This window comes from Asterias amurensis, chromosome 2 (genome assembly GCF_032118995.1).
Source record: "Asterias amurensis chromosome 2, ASM3211899v1".
In the NCBI taxonomy this organism is placed as follows: domain Eukaryota; kingdom Metazoa; phylum Echinodermata; class Asteroidea; order Forcipulatida; family Asteriidae; genus Asterias; species Asterias amurensis.
The window spans coordinates 22,455,368-22,474,029 of NC_092649.1; the positions used below are offsets into that span (position 1 = coordinate 22,455,368).

Sequence of the window (18,662 nt, forward strand, 5' to 3'; positions counted from 1 at the left end):
TTTTAAAACCTTCTCATCAACAATTTTAAATTAAAAGTTAGTAAAAGAACACCCATTATTCGAACTCAGTACCTTTGGGTATGGAGTAGGAAGCGCTTCCACTGGGCCCCTGCTCCTTCTTACAAATCATGTGTTCAGGTTTAATTTTAAACCTTCGTATCAACAATTTAAAATTAAAATGTTAGTAAAAGAACACCCATGATTCGAACCCAGTACCTTTGGGTATGGAGTCGGGAGCCCTTCTCCTAGGCCACTGCTCCTTCTTACTAATCATGTGTTCGAGTTTAATTCAAAACCTTCTCATCAACAGTTTTAAATTAAAACATAGTAAAAGAACACCGATGATTCGAACCCTGTACCTTTGGGTATGGAGTAGGAAGCCCTTCCACTGGGCCACTGCACCTTCTAACTAATTATGTGTTCGAATTTAATTTTTAACCGTCTCATAAACAATTTTAAATTAAAAGTTAGTAAACGAACACCCATTGTTCGAACCCAGTACCTTTGGGTATGGAGTCGGGAGCCCTTCCACTGGGCCACTGCTCCTTCTTACTAATCATGTGTTCGAGTTTAATTTTAAACCTTCTCATCAACAATTTTAAATTAAAAGTTAGTAAAAGAACACCGATCACACAAACCCAGTACCTTTGGGTATGAAGTCGGGAACCCTTCCACTAGGCCACTGCTCATTCTTGCTCGTCAAGTGTTCAAGTTTAATTTTAAACCTTCGTATCAACAATTTTAAATTAAACGTTAGTAAAAGAACACACATTATTTGAACCTAGTACCTTTGGGTGTAGAGTCGGGAACCCTTCCACTGGGCCACTGCTCATTCTTGCTCATCAAGTGTTTGAGTTTAATTTAAAACCTTCGTATCAACAATTTGAAATTAAAACTTAGTAAAAGAACACCCATGATTCGAACCCACTACCTTTGGGTATGGAGTCGGGAGCCCTTCCACTGGGCCACTGCTCCTTCTTACTAATCATGTGTTTGAGTTTAATTTAAAACCTTCGTATCAACAATTAGAAATAAAAAGTTAATAAAAGAACACCCATGATTCGAACCCGGTACCTTTGGTTATGGAGCCAGGAGCCCTTCCACTGGGCCACTGCTCCATCTTACTAATTATGTGATCGAGTTTAATTTTAAAACTTCGTATCAACAATTTGAAAATAAAACTTAATAAAAAAAAACACCCATGATTCGAACCCAGTACCTTTTGGTAAGAAGTCGGTAACCCTTCCACGGGGCCACTGCTCCTTATGTGTACGAGTTTAATTTTAAACCTTCGTACTACGTCGACAAGCCCTGTCCTCCCCAAATTCCTATAACTCATATTTTATTGTATACAACTACATTTATAAAGTATTAAAACAATTGAACGGATAGTTCCAAGAAATATTTTGCCTGTGAACCTGTTTATGGTACTGCCTTGTCTTGTCTTTACTGCACAAACTTCTGCCACTGGGCTATAAACGTGCAGACCCTCATGCATGCATGCCCCTACATTTAAGTTAAAATTAATGTGTCAATGTAGGTACACTGTATGTATTTATGTGTTGAATCTGAGAAGTTTCACAGTATAAAGCTTCTGAAATTCTGTTTTACAATAGAAACTGTTTCCAACAATCAAAAGAACTCTGCATTTTAAATTCAAACTTAGTAAAAGAACACCCATGATTCGAACCCAGTACCTTTGGGAATGGAGTCGGGAACCCTTCCACTGGGCCACTGCTCATTCTTGCTCATGAAGTGTTCGAGTTTAATTTTATACCTTCGTATCAACAATTTTAAATTAAAACTTAGTAAACAAAAGACCCATGATTCGAACCAAGTACCTTTGGGTATGGAGTCGGGAGCCCTTCCACTGGGCCACTGCTCCTTCTTACTAATCATGTGTTCGAGTTTAATTTGAAACCTTCGTATCAACAATTTCAAATTTAAACTTAGTAACACAGTACCCTTCCACTGGGCCAATGCTCCGTCTTACTAATCATGTGTTCGAGTTTAATTTTAACCCTTCGTAACAACAATTTGAAATTAAAACTTAGTAAAAGAACACCCATGATTCGAACCCACTACCTTTGGGTATGGAGTCGGGAGCCCTTCCACTGGGCCACTGCTCCTTCTTACTAATCATATGTTCGAGTTTAATTTTAAACCATCGTATCAACAATTTTAAATTAAAAGTTAGTCAAAGAACACCCATTTTCTGGCTGCTGTGGTTCAGATTGCGGGGAGAAGAAGACCTTGGTGCTAGTGGCCAATGGGGAATAAGCCACTTCGGAATGTCAGTGGCGCATGTCTGTTACTGCTGACAACGTATTTTGTCTTTATTCCTTAACCTTTTGACAATACCCACTGGTATTGTCAAAAGGTTAAGGGAGATAGACAAAGTGTTGTCAAAAGGTTAAGGGAGATAGACAAAGTATTGCCAAAAGATAAAGGGAGATAGACAAAATGCGTTGTCAACAGTAACAGACATGCGCCACTGACATTCCGAAGTGGCTTATTGCAAGGAGGCTGCTAAATAAAATTGGCTTTTATCATAAGAAAAACATAAAGTTATGTCCGCACACCATATTCACAGAATCAATGAACTTTGTTTATTTTATTACACAATCTCCACAGAACACTTTACAACAAGTGGACAACAACAAATAAATAAAAAAAGTGAAAATCATCAAAGACACTGAAATATGAAGAGTTGTCGGGGGCATTCTTTGATCATTTGGCTCAAACAAATTTAAGCCCCTTCTGTTGCAGAGCAACAAAGAATCCATGCAAAATCATACATGCTTTTGACAAAACACACTCAAACAATTCGTCATTTCTCTATTTCAATTAGAAGGTCAGGATTAGTACTCAAAATCAAAATTTGTATTTTGTAAATTCATCTCAATTTTCAACAAATAATATTTATTAAAGCCTTTTAGAAATACATTGCTTTAAAATTTGGCTCTTTAGATAATGAATTTGCTTCAACAAAATGGCAGACAGTTCAAGAGGGTATAAACAGAAAACTAAACAATTTTCAGGTATATTTATGTGGGTCATTATTTACTAAATTTGAAACATCTTTCCAACCATATTCATTCTTTCATAGCAATATCTTTCTTGAGCACAAAACACTAAACCCAGATGATACATGTTCCTTTTGGCATGTGATGTAATTCAACATTCATAAATACCTCACACAGTTTTGCTATTCATATTTTTGATCTTCTGTGACTTTTGTGTCTCCCAGCTCTGTAACGTTCCTTTAAGTTTCACACTGTTGTGACTTAGGTGCCCCACTCAATTATACTTGTATTAGCAAAGTAATTTGTCAACAGTGTTTTCTGTATAACAGCTTTATAAATTTTGGCCCTGGTTGGACACATGTTTTAAATGTAGGGTATCAATATTTACACTAATGTGCCTCAAAACTGTGAGGTTTTCCAATTACTCTGTGAACTAAAATAGTCAGCCATTTTGGGGAGTCAAGCATTTGCTTCAACAAAATGACAGAATGTGATCAAGAGGGTAAACAGAAAACCAAACAATTTCCAGGTAGTGTGGATCAATCAATTTGAAACATATTAACAACAATCTTTTCATAGCAGGCACTTTCTAAAGCCACAAACAGCCAACATGTCCCTTTAAAGACACTGGACACTGTTGGTAATTTGTCTAAGATCAGTCTTCTCACTTGATGTATCTCAATATATGCATAAAATAACAAACCTGTGAAAATTTGAGATTAATCAGTCGTCAAAGTTGCGAGATACTAATAAGAGAAAAAACACCTTGTCACACGAAGTTGTGTGCATTCAGATGCTTGATTTCGAGACCTCAAATTATAAATCCGAGGTACCGAAGTCCAATTTGAGGAAAATTACTTCTTTCTCAGTCGTCAAAGTTGCGAGATAATAATGGAAGAAAAAACACCTTGTCACACGAAGTTGTGTGCATTCAGATGCTTGATTTCGAGACTTCAAATTCAAAATCTCAGGTACCGAAATCAAATTTGAGCAAAACTACTTCTTTCTTGAAAACAACAGCTATCAACAGCTCCCCATTACTAGTTACCAAGTAAGGTCATATGCTAATGATTATTTTGAGAATTAACCCACAGATAGTATCCACTGTCTTTCATGTTATGTAATATTTTGTTATTATCTGGTTGGAAACCTGTTTTGAAAGTACATGTAGTGTACAATGTATAATAATTTACACTATCAAAACTGTGTTTTTTTGTTTTTTTTTACTTCCTTTTTTTTTCTTTCTTTAGTCAAAACTTCCATTTACTTGTGTACTTTTTAAATAGTCTGCCATTTTTTAGGAGTCTAGAATTTGCTTCAACAAAATGGCAGACTATGTCACTGCAATCCCATGCAAATACCATTTCAGGTTTATTTGTGTGGATCGTTAATTTCTAGTTTTAAAACCTACTTGCAACCACATCCACTTCATAGCAAGCACTTTCTAAAGCCAAAAACACCCAACTCAAAAACGAAGTGTCCCTTTAGGAGTGTCAGGCAACATTCAATTGTCAGGCTCATTACTTGTTATTAAAACTGTCTTGCTAAAAATCATCACATCTCAAACTCAACAATTTCAATCACAATCAATGATTTCATTAATTTTATCTAAACATTTTGGAGACCTATTTTAGGCTATGGAAGAGTTTTTTATGACATAGACCTGGTTGGACAGAATAACTTTTAAAGTAGTGGAATAAAAGTAATGGATAATAAACTCATGTACTTCAAAACTGTGAGGTTTTCCATTTACTTTCTGAACTAAAACGGTTCAACATTTTGATGAGTCAAAAGTTTGCTTCAACAAACTTGTCGGTTGTGTTAGGTCAACAACACAAAAAGAAAAACCAAACAAGTTCCAGGTACAACATAATTGTGTGGATCATCATTTTCAAAAAAATTAAATAAAAAATAAAATCTTTCGGATGGCAGGCATTGAAGAGAAGCATAATAGGATGTTGACATGGGCTTTCAGTGATAGATGTTCATCCATGACTGCACTGAGATTTCTTGCTTCTGATGAGTGTATTAACTTTACATCTCCAACTATGATGAAAGTGATTTGGCTGTTTCAAAAATCTTGATGAAAAAAAACAAACAAAAAAAACCCACTGTTTTTGCGGCAATTAGCATCTTGTTCGTAGTCGCCCATTGGTGAATGTCCTTCATGCATGCACTGAGTTTTGGGAGTGAAGTGTCAGTCCATGGCCGCATCAAGCTTAAAAAGTAACGGGGGGGGGGGGGCACATTCCTCGAGTTGCCCTCCTCACCTGATCTCTTCTCTCCCAATGGGGATCCAAACCTTTGCAAGTTTGCAGTCAATTCAGGAGCCATAACCTTGAAGATGTTATCAAAGTACTGCACAAATAAAAAATTCAAATAAGAAAAAATCACTTGTATAAAAAAAAATATTGGTTACCACAACTCAGTAGGTAATCAAGACTTTCCAACCATCAGAATTATTGTGGAAACATGCTGAACTTACTTATGTTTTTATAATAACAATCTACTACTCATACTACTCATACTTAACATCTCATTGAGCCGAATACAGGGATTAACAATAACGGCAACCTGTCCATTTGAAACTAAAGGGCAAAAGGTCAGGATTTCGGAATTACAAAATAACCCCCGGAAAAAGAAAGATTTAAAGCATAAATTCCAGTACCGTCTTTCTGTTTTTATTATAAGGTCAGGTCAGGTTTTCTATCAGACATAAAGAAAACCTGCCCCCATGGTTTTGTTGCATGTGGACTCCTTATGTTCTGGTTTTGCATTAACTCCTGTAAAGTTCTTTTCAAAACTACGCCAACTCACAGAAAGACTGTCATTATATGGTGTTACGTCAAACCTTCCAAGATTGTATTTCTGCCTTGTAAATTTTCAAGAAATCCCACATAACGATTATTTGGTTTTGTTTTTTATTTTTCATAAAACAGATACGCATGTCCTCTCTTACACGGGCGAATGAGCACTTCTTCTTATCCGGGATCCAGAAAGATAGGGAGTTTCAACAAACCCCTAGACCCAAATGCACCATCCGTGAAACCGGCTGCAATTGGCTCTTCTTCAGGTTGATGAAGTATCCAAGGCGTGACTGCATGTAACAGACTACATACAACGCTCTAGCAGCCTTTTGACTCGAGTCGCTTATCGAGCCCTGCAAGCAAACAAAAACAAACATTCTGCTGTTAGGAACAATACTTCGCCTCTCCACCACACTCTCCAATGAAACGGTCGACGATCCAAGCGTAGCTCGGTCCGGAGACTGGCAACCGTTGGATGGAGCTGACCAGCTCGTCCTCCTCATTGGCCGAGTCGGTCGAGTCGGAGGGACGAGATGTCAACGAGGAACGGGATTCTGAACCGGCCTCATCACGGCGCCCGTGGTCAGACTCAAAGGCCGCCGACGGGTGCAGACTGATGCAAGGCGGGCCCCCCGGGGGGGGGGGGGGGGGGGGGGGGGTCCCATTGGGTGGTAGCCACACGCCCCTGAACGTACGGGTTAGCGGGCGGTTGTGAGGGGAGAATCTGGCGCACTGCTAGCCGTGTGGGGGAGTCCCCATTGGCCCAGTGCAAGCCACCCACGGCCGTGTTGACTATGGGGCACCAGTTCGGTGGCTAAGTCAGACGGGCCTTGTCCACCACCCTCGTGACGACCCGTAATTGAGGCCGCGAGGGTGTGAAAAGCTTCTAAAAATTCTTCCCTCGAGATCGGGTCCCCACCCTTTTGACGTTTGTCACGGTGGGGACAACCGGAGGAAGAGCCGCTTGAGCTGGGACTCGAGGGCGGGCTTTCTTGCCCTTTTTGGAGGGGCGTCCCCAAAGCAAAGTCCTATGTAGTATCGGAGGGCGGCTGCCGGGCGGGAATACCCAAGCAGCGGGTAAACCCTGAAGTGGAGGCCGACCTTTCGGAACGTAGCGATCCGACGGGGCCCCAGGGGGTCTGTACCCCGTTGCCAATCTCCTTGGCAACCGCCAGCGCCCCGAGCCCGATAGCGCAGGCTGCCTGGTCAGGGCAGCGATACAAAAGGCCATCCCTGGGCACCGCGGTACTTGCGTGTGCACTGTGGGGGGCCGGGTGCACCGAGCCGTGGAGAGGTAATTTCTCCGGCTGTGCATACCCTGTACATGTACTCAGCCCTGGGTGCACCGAGCCGTGGAGGGGTACCCCCTCTGGCTGTGCGTGCACCGCTGGCTGGCCTGGGATCGATGGGGCGAGCCTCGTAGTGGAGTCCAGCTTACCAACTCGTCCCTTCTTGGGTGTCACCCAGATACTAGGCAATTTTTTGGCCTTACCGGGGCGTTTCCCCTGCTGTCGGGGGGATCCAGGCAGAGACGGTGAGACCGTAGGTCCCCCGCTCGGCCGGTTACAGATCCGTCAGCCCCGGCAGCTGGCGATGGCTGAGGGGGCTGACTGGGAGATAGCTTTGGCGTCGACGTAATGTCACCGTCGCAATCCCCCAAGGACTTGGGCTGTCTCGGAGGGATGTAGGTCCCCCCTACGTCGACAAGCCCTGTCCTCCCCAATTTCTTATAACTCATATTTTATTAAATCTCACTTTAGAATTTCTCAACAACTCTACTAGAAATTCTCAACACTTACAGACTATCCTGCTATAGGATAGCTGCTAAACTACACTCTTATTATAGCTAAAAGGGGCAAAGAATCTACCCCAATACGGACAATCACTTACTTACGTCCGCTGCCTTTGCCGGCTAAGAGAAAGAGAGGCTGCCGACGTGGTGCGCATGTCACAGGGCGTTGGGGATAGGACTCTTGAGGGCGCTATTGTGTGTAAAACTCTTAGCTTTTTGCCTGCCGGCATAGGGAACAATGCAATTGTAGTATTCGCTCTACAGGTCAGTAGAGTGAAGTGTACTCATAAGTATGCACTCATAATGGGCTCTTCCACCAGGGGGACAACCTTAGCAAAGTATTTTTACTAATGTAATAATAATTCTTGGCAGTATTACCTGAGTGCCCCTTGTTGCTAGACAACATCTGAGCAGAATACACACAGTTGAAGATGTTTTTGAACGTCTCATTCTCCTATGCTTTCCAGGCCGCGTCTCTATCTGCAACTTGCCATCAGGCAATGATTTCACTACAATAAAGCTTCATGGCATCAAATAGCACTTTAGGGGCTTGAGCCACTTAAGCTGCCATTGCATGAGGCCCTGATGGAATGCCTCCCTTCACATCTTCCAACACATCTGTTGTCTCATTCCGAACGATTCCTGCAAGGGCATATAAAAAAAGAAATGGGGTTTGAACAAGGGCAAATTTACGGGAGCAGGACTTGCAAGTCCAGCTCCAGTCAATTTGCCTTGTTCAACCAACATTTTAAAGATCTACCCAGTCATTTTCCTAATTGGTTTCTTACTTAATGGGTAAAACAAGTGTACAAAACACAATGAAAACCTAATAATGTCACAGGAATAGAACAGACCATGCAACCTACTAGCAGATTTGATAAAACAACTTTTTAATGATTTTTATGATGATATGAGACAAACCACTGTACTACACATGTCATTGGTTCGTAAATTTTTCTTTGTTAAACCCCCAAAACTTAAACATTACTGCGACAAACGCTCTGCTATCGAACAGTTAAACAAATCCATAATTTTTGTTTGCTTTTAACTTCTTAATTTTTAATTACTATAGTTTTACAGAATTTTTGGAATCCTTTTGTAGTTTGTATTTTTTTTTAATGGTTTAACTAAGGTAACAGCTGGACTTGCCTATTTTATATAATTTTATTGTGGGTTTTAATTCAGAAATTTACTTTCAGTTTTGTTTTCTTATAGCTTTTTATTTTGCTGTTAAGCGATTTGGGGAATGTTTTGTTATTATTGTTATTGTTATAAATCCACAACTAATAGGGTTTACATCCACGCTATGCATTTGATCCATCAACAATTTAGCCTATATTAATTGCGGATGACAGATCCAAAAAGAAAACTCTAGCGTAAGACGTTGTATAGTTTAAAGATGAGCATATTTTTTGTGCGGTAAAGTAAAGACAGCATCTCCTACACCTTGTTTTGCTCTATAAGCAAACTGATGGATCGATCTTTGGTTTGTGACAAATACATGCATTTAATAATCTGCTCAAAACACTTCATAGGAATTCCAAAGGGCCAGGGTCAATAATTGTTCATAGAAACTGGTTTGGGCATTTTGGATATCAGAGTTGATCATAGAAGATATAAATAACTTCAGACCAATATCCAAAGACCATTGATATAGGCAGTGAAAAACTGGGGCAAGTGTTAGAAGGTGTACACCTTTTCTGGGATGATCATGGCTTTGCAGAAATTGATGTATGCCAAAATCATCTCTGTAGCCTCATCAGTGTGGCAGATGTTTTAAAGACCTCTCAATCCCTATAGGCCTACTACAAGCATGCCATTAGAGTAGCCATAGTTCTTACAAGTGTTTAAGATGGATTTAATCATTGAAGGTGGTGTATACCTAGCCCTTCATCTTCAGGGACGGCCCCTTTTATTTAAAAAATGGGGCCAGCTCCCTGAACTTCTTCCATCAACTCCTCATGTCGGATGTCAATGCTGCATCTGAATAGCTCACTCGGCACCCATCATGTCATCAAGGTAGCAGAACGACTCAACCATCTCAAACATGTCAAGAACGTGATGCTAGCAGCCTGAAGACTACCTTTCACGCAACTACATCACCTGTGAACCCATGTCCTACAAATTTTACACTGGACTGACTTTGCATCTGCACCCTTCCAACACACACCACACAGCCATGTACCAGAGCTCGTCATTGGTCCACTGATGATTTAACTAACCATCACTATGGTCTTCCCAGCCGTTATCTTCAGACCCTTAGTTTCCAGACAAGCTCTCCATGCTGCAATCTTTGCCTGTAGGTACTCTTTTGTCTCTGCTTGATGATAGTTTTTTTCACACTCCTTGCACATTTCCATAGCATTTGTCAAGCATCCGTTCCGTTACCAAAAAACAAACACTAGGCACAAAGATAGAAAATGAAGAGAAAACAAACAATCATCTTGGGTTGACCAAAGATCCAAGGGCAGGATGATGCAGAGGGCTAAGATGACGTATGTGGGTTTCTGATTTTTTGATGACTTAGGGACTGAATAAAAAAACCAAACCGGTGGGAGATTTTGCATTCAATGTCTGGTATGGGGTTTCTCGGTAGGTATCCGCAAGTGTCAGTCAGTGCCTGTAAGTGTTGTAAGTGAGTTAGGGTTAGAGTAACGTTTAGAGTAAGGGTTAAAGGGTTAGGTTGAGGATTAAGGCGAATGTGAGAGTGAGGGATAGGTTTATAGTTGGGGTTAGGCAGCCACCTACCTAGAAAACCCATCACAGACATCAAATGCAACATCACTTACTTTAAAGAAAATTCACCTCAGTCAATCTAACATTTTTGTCAGTTGTGACACAGTCTCTCTCGTCCCAACATACCCAAGTAAGAAGCATGTCTCATCACCAAACAACGCCTACAAGTGGATCCTTTCATAACAGATAGCACAAGCCTCACTTCTCAACAAGTCCACAAACTTCTAATAACCTGTGTACATTTATCCAGCTGGGTCGGCATTGGATCTCCTGTATTACTGGTTCTGGCAAATTTGCTCATACATGTATGAACTCTGTTCCAACTGTCAACTGGATTCCATCGAGAATGTTGATCTTCGCCTCTGCTCTTCTATGTTGATGATACCTTTCAGGTTTTACCCAGCTGCAAGGCAGTTCCTCCAACACCTAATAAACCAGCAGCCACTGATCAAATTCACCATGGAACAAGAGAAGAACAACACCATGTTTTTCCTAGATGTTCAAGTCACCAGAAAAGCAGATGGCACCTTTGTCCAAACACTAAAGTACACCGGAAGCAGACAACAATGACTGATTTCCATTCAACCCTTCCTTCCATTATCTACACTTCAAGTCTGCCATCCACAACACTTGAACCCACTGTCCCATCAACACCTAGATAGCTTGTAGCACCACTTCACCACATCAAGACACCGCTGCAACTACACCAATATAGAGCAGCATGCGGAGGAGGAAGCACTGCCGTCTAGAGCTTCATTGATGGAATCGCCGTCGCGCTCCTGTAGATTGGTAAAAAACCAGCTCTTGATCCAGGACAGTGTGCAGCCCGCTTTCCAGACAATGGAGGGCTGCCACCATCATATCAGCCGGAACTGCCAAGTCCTCATAGACGGCCAGTGTGAGGTATCCAGACAAGAGAAACAAGAAGGACGATGTGCGCATGCCGAAGCGAGACCCCAAGTCCATTTTCCTGATTACCTCCTCCATTTTCCCACACAATTTGTTGGCAAACGGAAAGTTATGGGAAATCTACCCCCTGTCCGCAGCCAGTTTGTCTGACGCGGAGTCCGGCAAGACTTGGGTCCAAAAATATTTATCGAAATCCCAGGCAGGGAACCGACAATATGAATCAGCCCGCTTGGGGTAACGATCCAAGAAGAAGCTGACATAATGCCCTCAATAAGATCAGTACATATGCACACGGAGCAGAGCCTGTCCTCCTCTTAAACGATCGCCGTTCAACAGGGGAGTCATCCGTTTTCTCGGCCGGAAGGTCCAGTACCCGGGCCATGTCCCTCTGGACAAGGCGCAGTTCAGCAATTGAGAGCCGTTGAACACTTGAGCCCAACTCGTCCTCTTTGGGGGATGAGTTGCTTTGTGGTGGAATCCACGTGGTTGGTGATGGCGGGGTACCCTGAGCCATGTGGAGGAGGAAGCTCTCCGGCTTCAGAGACCCCAAAGCGGTGCTGGGAGAGTGGACGGTGCACTCCGGAATGGAGCCACTCTTTGCACTGCCTCTCTTGGTCGTTGCCCTGGCACCAGTGTTTTGGCCTTGCCGGGGCGTTTGACCTTCAATTGGGTTGACCCAAGCATGCTGACAGAAGAGGGGATCGAAAGCATCCCCTCTTTGATCGGTGGGTCCAACAACTGATGCAGCCGAAAGAAACTGCGGGGCCGGTTGAAGGGCTGCGAGCCAGGCGACGGAGTGTCGCGGGTGCAGCCCTCCGAGAGCTCTGACTGTCCCCCGGGAACGGACGCAACCCCAGTATTGACAGTCGAAGCCCTCCCCAATTTCTTTACACTACTCATAATTTAACTCATAGAAATCGAACTATATGTTTCTCAAACTCTCTACAACAACTATAAGTCTACAACTTCTAGTCTTTAGGAAAGCTCTTGCAGCAAAGGATAAGGCGCTCTTATTTTATCACAAAAACGGTGAACTATTGGACACAGATTTATTACGTCCTTACCCACTCGCGGCTAATAGAAAAGAGGACGACTACGTGGCAGGCATGTCGCGGGATATTGTGGGTAGGACGGTGCAGGGCGCTATTGTGTGTGTGTGTGTGAGTGAAGTTTTAGCATTATTGCCTCACGGCATAGGGAACATGCAAATTAGTAATTAGACTCTACCGGTAAGTACAGTGAAGTAGACTCAAGTTGTTTTATTTAGCCAAACAAATACTTCAAGACCACTAGTGCCCGATAAAACCCATAAGCAGCATGAATGGATCAGTGCGAATGAGGAGAACTTGTGGTTTGAGAGTTTCTTTCACAATCATTGCCAGTAAAAGTGTAATTGGTAGGCCTATAGAGAAATTATTTTAAGAAGTAAATTAGTAAAATGAGGTACAGAGGAAATCCCATGGGGACACAGCGGTTTGCTCATAAAACTGTTTTTTATTTCTTTATTCTTTTTGTTATTTATTTATTTATTGACTTGCTTGTTAATTTATTGTAATTAATTTAGTTATTTAATTTTTTATTTTTATTTATCAATAAGTATCTCTTTATATTTATCTATTCATTTATCTATAAATATCTCTTGATGGGTGGAAAGAAAATCAGGATTATGTATCTTGGGTTCACTGAAGAAACAAGGGTAGGAGGATGCACAGGTCTTAAAATGACAGTATATGGGTGTGCGATGGCTTGAGCCTGACGGAAAGATCAGAGCTGCTTGGTGATTCTGCATTCAATGACAGGAATAGAAGAGGTGGACAGGACCACAGTCCACAATCAACCACAACCCTAACTCTAACCCTACCTCAAGTCCACACCCTGGTCTTGCAAACCTAAAAAACACTAAGCTACCAAGACACAACCAAAACAAACTAATGCCACCATCTAAGCTATACCTCAAGACTAATCAATCTATATCATGTCCGCCACTGTTGTCATATCCATCACAACTAGAACCATGAGGTGACTAACATTCTGTCGACAAACACTAACAGACGCCTACCAAGAAACCCTATGCCCACCACAAAAATGCAAGATCACCAGGCAAGCCATCATCACAACTATCTACTGTCATCCCAAGCCCTTTGCATCCTCCTGCCCTTGTTTCTTCGATCAACCCAAGATACACAATCCTGATGTTTCCCTCTGCCCCATTATGGCATCCAGGGGCTTACCAACCTCTAACATGGCTAGACATATTACCAAGATCCTCCACCCACTTCTCATTGTATTTTATACCTTTTTTATTTACAGGTTGCATTTAAAATAGGAAATCTGTTGTGTATCTTGGGTAACTACATGTTTTTTTACTATATGTTTGATTGATTATATTCTGTTTACTTGTACTTGTACCTTTATTGTTTTATGATCATATTTTTGGGATGTTATTTTTCACCTTCTAATGATTTTGCTTTTTGTGGTTACATGATAGTTTTAATTGTTGTAAAGCGCTTGAGGTCATTTTTAATGGATTTGGCGCTTTATAAAATGTGTTTAATTTTTACTTATTATTACTATTATGAGCAAACTGCTGGGTCGCAATGGTATCTCGTCTATTCCTATTTTACATTTTTAAAGTACCATTTCTATAAATCAATTACTTTTGTTTGATATACACGTTTCTAGTGGGTTTCATTCTGGTATTCCTTACACACTTGATCTTTGATATTGCGTAGTAATTGCATGGTCCATTCTAAAAACATCACTGAAATATACGCAAACAATGAAAATGGGCAATTCCTCTTGGAAGGACACAAAAAGTGTCGCTGCATGACTTATGCAGAATCATTTACAAATTTCAACGCTGTTTGTGATAACATAAGAAGTAACATTTGGCACTGTGCTTTCACAAACAAGTGCCTTTGCATAGATTTACAAAATTGATGCAATCTGTACTGACCTGATACCATTCTTCTTCTTGCAAGCTTGAGTGTAGATCCGACCTTGACACAAACATTGATAATGCTTGATTTCCGATCAAACAAGAAGCTGTAAAGTCATGCATCTTGGTAAAGTTCCACATCTGGAAATAAAGTGAGAACTTTAATTGAATGGCAAGTTGTGATTTTAAATTTCTGTGATGAACAAACAGAGGCATGAGAACCACAATGAGAGATAAACATAAGTATGCACTCATAATGGGCTCTTCCACCAGGGGGACAACCTTAGCAAAGTAATTTTACTAATGTAATAATAATTCTTAGCAGTATTACCTGAGTGCCCCTTGTTGCTAGACAACATCTGAGCAGAACACAAACAGTTGAAGACGTTTTTGAACATTTCATTCTCCTATGCTTTCCAGGCCGTGTCTCTATCTGCAACTTGCCATCAAGCAATGATTTCACTACAATAAAGCTTCATGGCATCAAATAGCACTTTAGGGGCTTGAGCCACTTAAGCTGCCATTGCATGAGGCCCTGATGGAATGCCTCCCTTCACATCTTCCAACACATCTGTCTCATTCCGAACGATTCCTGCAAGGGCATATAAAAAAAGAAATGGCGTTTGAACAAGGACAAATTTACGGGAGCAGGACTTGCAAGTCCAGCTCCAGTCAATTTGCCTTGTTCAACCAACATTTTAAAGATCTACCCAGTCAGTTTCCTTTCTGGTTTCTTACTTAATGGGTAAAACAAGTGTACAAAACACAATGAAAAACCTAATAATGTCACAGGAATAGAACAGACCATGCAACCTACTAGCAGATTTGATAATACCATTTTTTAATGATTTTTATGATGTTATGAGACAAACCACTGTACAACACAGGTCATTGGTTTGTAAATTTTTCTTTGTTAAACCCCCAAAACGTAAACATTACTGCGACAAACGCTCTGCTATCGAACAGTTAAACAAATCCATAATCTTTTTCGCTTTTAACTTTTTAATTTTTAATTACTATAGTTTTACAGAATTTTGGGAATCCTTTTGTAGTTTGTAGTTTTTTTAATGGTTTAATTTAGGTAACAGCTGGACTTGCCTATTTTATATAATTTTGTTGTGGGTTTTAATTCGGAAATTTACTTTCAGTTTTGTTTTCTTATAGCTTTTTATTTTGCTGTTAAGCGATCTGGGGAATGTTTTGTTATTATTGTTATTGTTATAAATCCACAACTAATAGGGTTTACATCCACGCTATGCATTTGATCCATCAACAATTTAGCCTATATTAATTGCAGATGACAGATCCAAAAAGAAAACTCTAGCGTAAGACGTTGTATAGTTTAAAGATGAGCATATTTTTTGTGCGGTAAAGTAAAGACAGCATCTCCTACACCTTGTTTTGCTCTATAAGCAAACTGATGGATCGATCTTTGGTTTGTGACAAATACATGCATTTAATAATCTGCTCAAAACACTTCATAGGAATTCCAAAGGGCCAGGGTCAATAATTGTTCATAGAAACTGGTTTGGGCATTTTGGACATCAGAGTTGATCATAGAAGATATAAATAACTTCAGACCAATATCCACAGACCATTGATATAGGCAGTGAAAAACTGGGGCAAGTGTTAGAAGGTGTACACCTTTTCTGGGATGATCATGGCTTTGCAGAAATTGATGTATGCCAAAATCATCTCTGTAGCCTCATCAGTGTGGCAGATGTTTTAAAGACCTCTCAATCCCTATAGGCCTACTACAAGCATGGCATTAGAGTAGCCATAGTTCTTACAAGTGTTTAAGATGGATTTAATCATTGAAGGTGGTGTATACCTAGCCCTTCATCTTCAGGGACGGCCCCTTTTATTTAAAAAATGGGGCCAGCTCCCTGAACTTCTTCCATCAACTCCTCATGCCGGATGTCAATGCTGCATCTGAATAGCTCACTCGGCACCCATCATGTCATCAAGGTAGCAGAACGACTCAACCATCTCAAACATGTCAAGAACGTGATGCTAGCAGCCTGAAGACTACCTTTCACGCAACTACATCACCTGTGAACCCATGTCCTACAAATTTTACACTGGACTGACTTTGCAGCTACACCCTTCCCACACACACCACACAGCCATGTACCAGAGCTCGTCATTGGTCCACTGATGATTCAACTAACCATCACTATGGTCTTCCCAGCCTTTATCTTCAGACCCTTAGTTTCCAGACAAGCTCTCCATGCTGCAATCTTTGCCTGTAAGTACTCTTTTGTCTCTGCTTGATGATATTTTTTTTCACACTCCTTGCACATTTCCATAGCATTTGTCAAGCATCCGTTCCGTTACCAAAAAACAAACACTAGGCACAAAGATAGAAAATGAAGAGAAAACAAACAATCATCATGGGTTGACCAAAGATCCGAGGGCAGGATGACAGTATGTGGGTTTCTGATTTTCTGATGGCTTAAGGACTGAATAAAAAACCAAAAACTGGTTGGTGATTTTGCATTCAATGTCTGGTATGGGGTTTCTCGGTAGGTATCCGCAAGTGTCAGTCGCTGCCTGTAAGTGTTGTAAGTGAGTTAGGGTTAGAGTAATGTTTAGGGTAAGGGTGAAAGGGTTAGGTTGAGGATTAAGGCGAATGTGAGAGTGAGGGATAGGTTTATAAATAAGTTTAGGCAGACACCTACCTAGAAAACCCATCACAGACATCAAATGCAACATCACTTACTTTAAAGAAAATGCACCTCAGTCAATCTAACATTTTTGTCAGTTTTGACACAGTCTCTCTCGTCCCAACATACCCAAGTAAGAAGCATGTCTCATCACCAAACAACGCCTACAAGTGGATCCCTTCATGACAGACGGCACAAGCCTCACTTCTCAACAAGTCCACAATCTTCTAATAACCTGTGTATTTTTATCAAGCTGGGTCGCCGTTGGATCTCCTCTAACCCTGGTCCTGGCGGATTTGCTCATACATGTATGAACTCTGTTCCTACTGTCAACTGGATTCCATCGAGAATGTTGATCTTCGCCTCTGCTCTTCTATGTTGATGATACCTTTGAGGTTTGACCCAGCTGTAAGGCAGTTCCTCCAACACCTAATAAACCAGCAGCCACTGATCAAATTCACCATGGAACAAGAGAAGAACAACACCATGTCTTTCCTAGATGTTCAAGTCACCAGAAAAGCAGATGGCACCCTTGTCCATACAGTAGAAGCAGACACAATGACTGATTTCCATACAACCCTTTATTCCATTATCTACACTTCAAGTCTGCCATCCACAACACTTGAACCCACTGTGCCATCAACACCTAGATAGCTTGTAGCACCACTTCACCACATCAAGACACCGCTGCAACTCCACCAATATAGAGCAGCATGCGGAGGAGGAAGCACTGCCGTCTAGAGCATCCCTGATGGAACCGCCGTCGTGCTCCTGTAGATTGGTAAAAACCCAGCTCTCATTCCCATTACTGTGTAGCATGCAGTGGAGGCAGCACTGCCGTCTTGATCCAGGACGTGTAGCGTGCAGTGGAGGCAGCACTGCTGTCTTGATCCAGGACGGTGCGCAGCCCGTTTTCCAGACAATGTAGGGCCGCCACCAGAACTGCCGAGTCCTCATAGCCGACCAGTGTGAGGTATCCGGACAAGAGAAGCAAGAAGGACGATGTGCGCATGCCGAAGCGAGATGCCGAGTCCATTTTCCTGATTACCTCCTCCATTTTCCCACACACTTTGTTGGCAAAGGGAAGTTTAGGGGAAGTCGACCCCCTGTCTGCAGCCAGTTTGTCTGACGCAGAGTCCGGCAGAACTTGGGTCGAAAAATGTTTATCAAAATCCCAGGCAGGGAACCGACAATATGAATCAGCCCACTTGGGGTAAGCAATCCAAGAAGAAGCTGACATAATGCCCTCCATGCGATCAGTACATACGCACATGGAGCAGGGCCTGTCCTCCTCTTAAACGATCACAGTTCAACAGGGGAGTCATCCGTTTACTCGGCCGGAAGGTCCAGTACCCGGGCCATGTCCCTCTGGACAAGGCGCAGTTCAGCAATTAAGAGCCGTTGAACACTTGAGCCAAACTCATCCTCTTCAGGGACGAGTTGCTTTGTGGGGAAATCCACATGGTTGGTGCGGGCCGGGTACCCTGAGCCGTGTGGAGGGGGAAGCTCTCCGGCTTCAGAGACCCCGAGGCGGTGCTGGTAGAGCGGGCGGTGCACTCCGGAATTGAGCCACTCTTTGCACTGCCTCTCTTGGTCGTTGCCCTGGCACCAGTTTTTTGGCCTTGCCGGGGCGTTTGACCTTCAATTTGGTTGACCCACGCATGCTGACCGAAAAGGGGGAGCGGAAAGCATCCACTCTTTGATCGGTGGGTCCACCAACTGATGCAGCCGACTAAAACTGCGGGGCTGGTTGAAGTGCTGCGAGCTAGGCGATGGAGCGTCGCGGGT

At 42.0% G+C, this 18,662-nt stretch overlaps 2 long non-coding RNA genes across 4 annotated transcripts in view; one reads left to right on the top strand and one right to left on the bottom strand.

Annotated features, from left to right (window-relative positions):
* Positions 1 to 18,662, top strand: part of LOC139954144 (uncharacterized) — a 193,462-nt gene that overhangs the window by 58,766 nt on the left and 116,034 nt on the right. The window lies entirely within an intron of this gene.
* Positions 2,596 to 14,321, bottom strand: LOC139933916 (uncharacterized). 2 transcript variants are annotated; one of them, XR_011785654.1, is made up of 4 exons: positions 14,227 to 14,321; positions 8,004 to 8,267; positions 5,986 to 6,186; positions 2,596 to 5,384 (listed from the first exon to the last, which is right to left on the bottom strand). It is a non-coding gene; the product is annotated as an uncharacterized lncRNA (long non-coding RNA). The 2 variants fall into 2 exon arrangements; XR_011785655.1 differs by lacking the exons at positions 8,004 to 8,267; positions 14,227 to 14,321 and adding an exon at positions 7,724 to 7,903.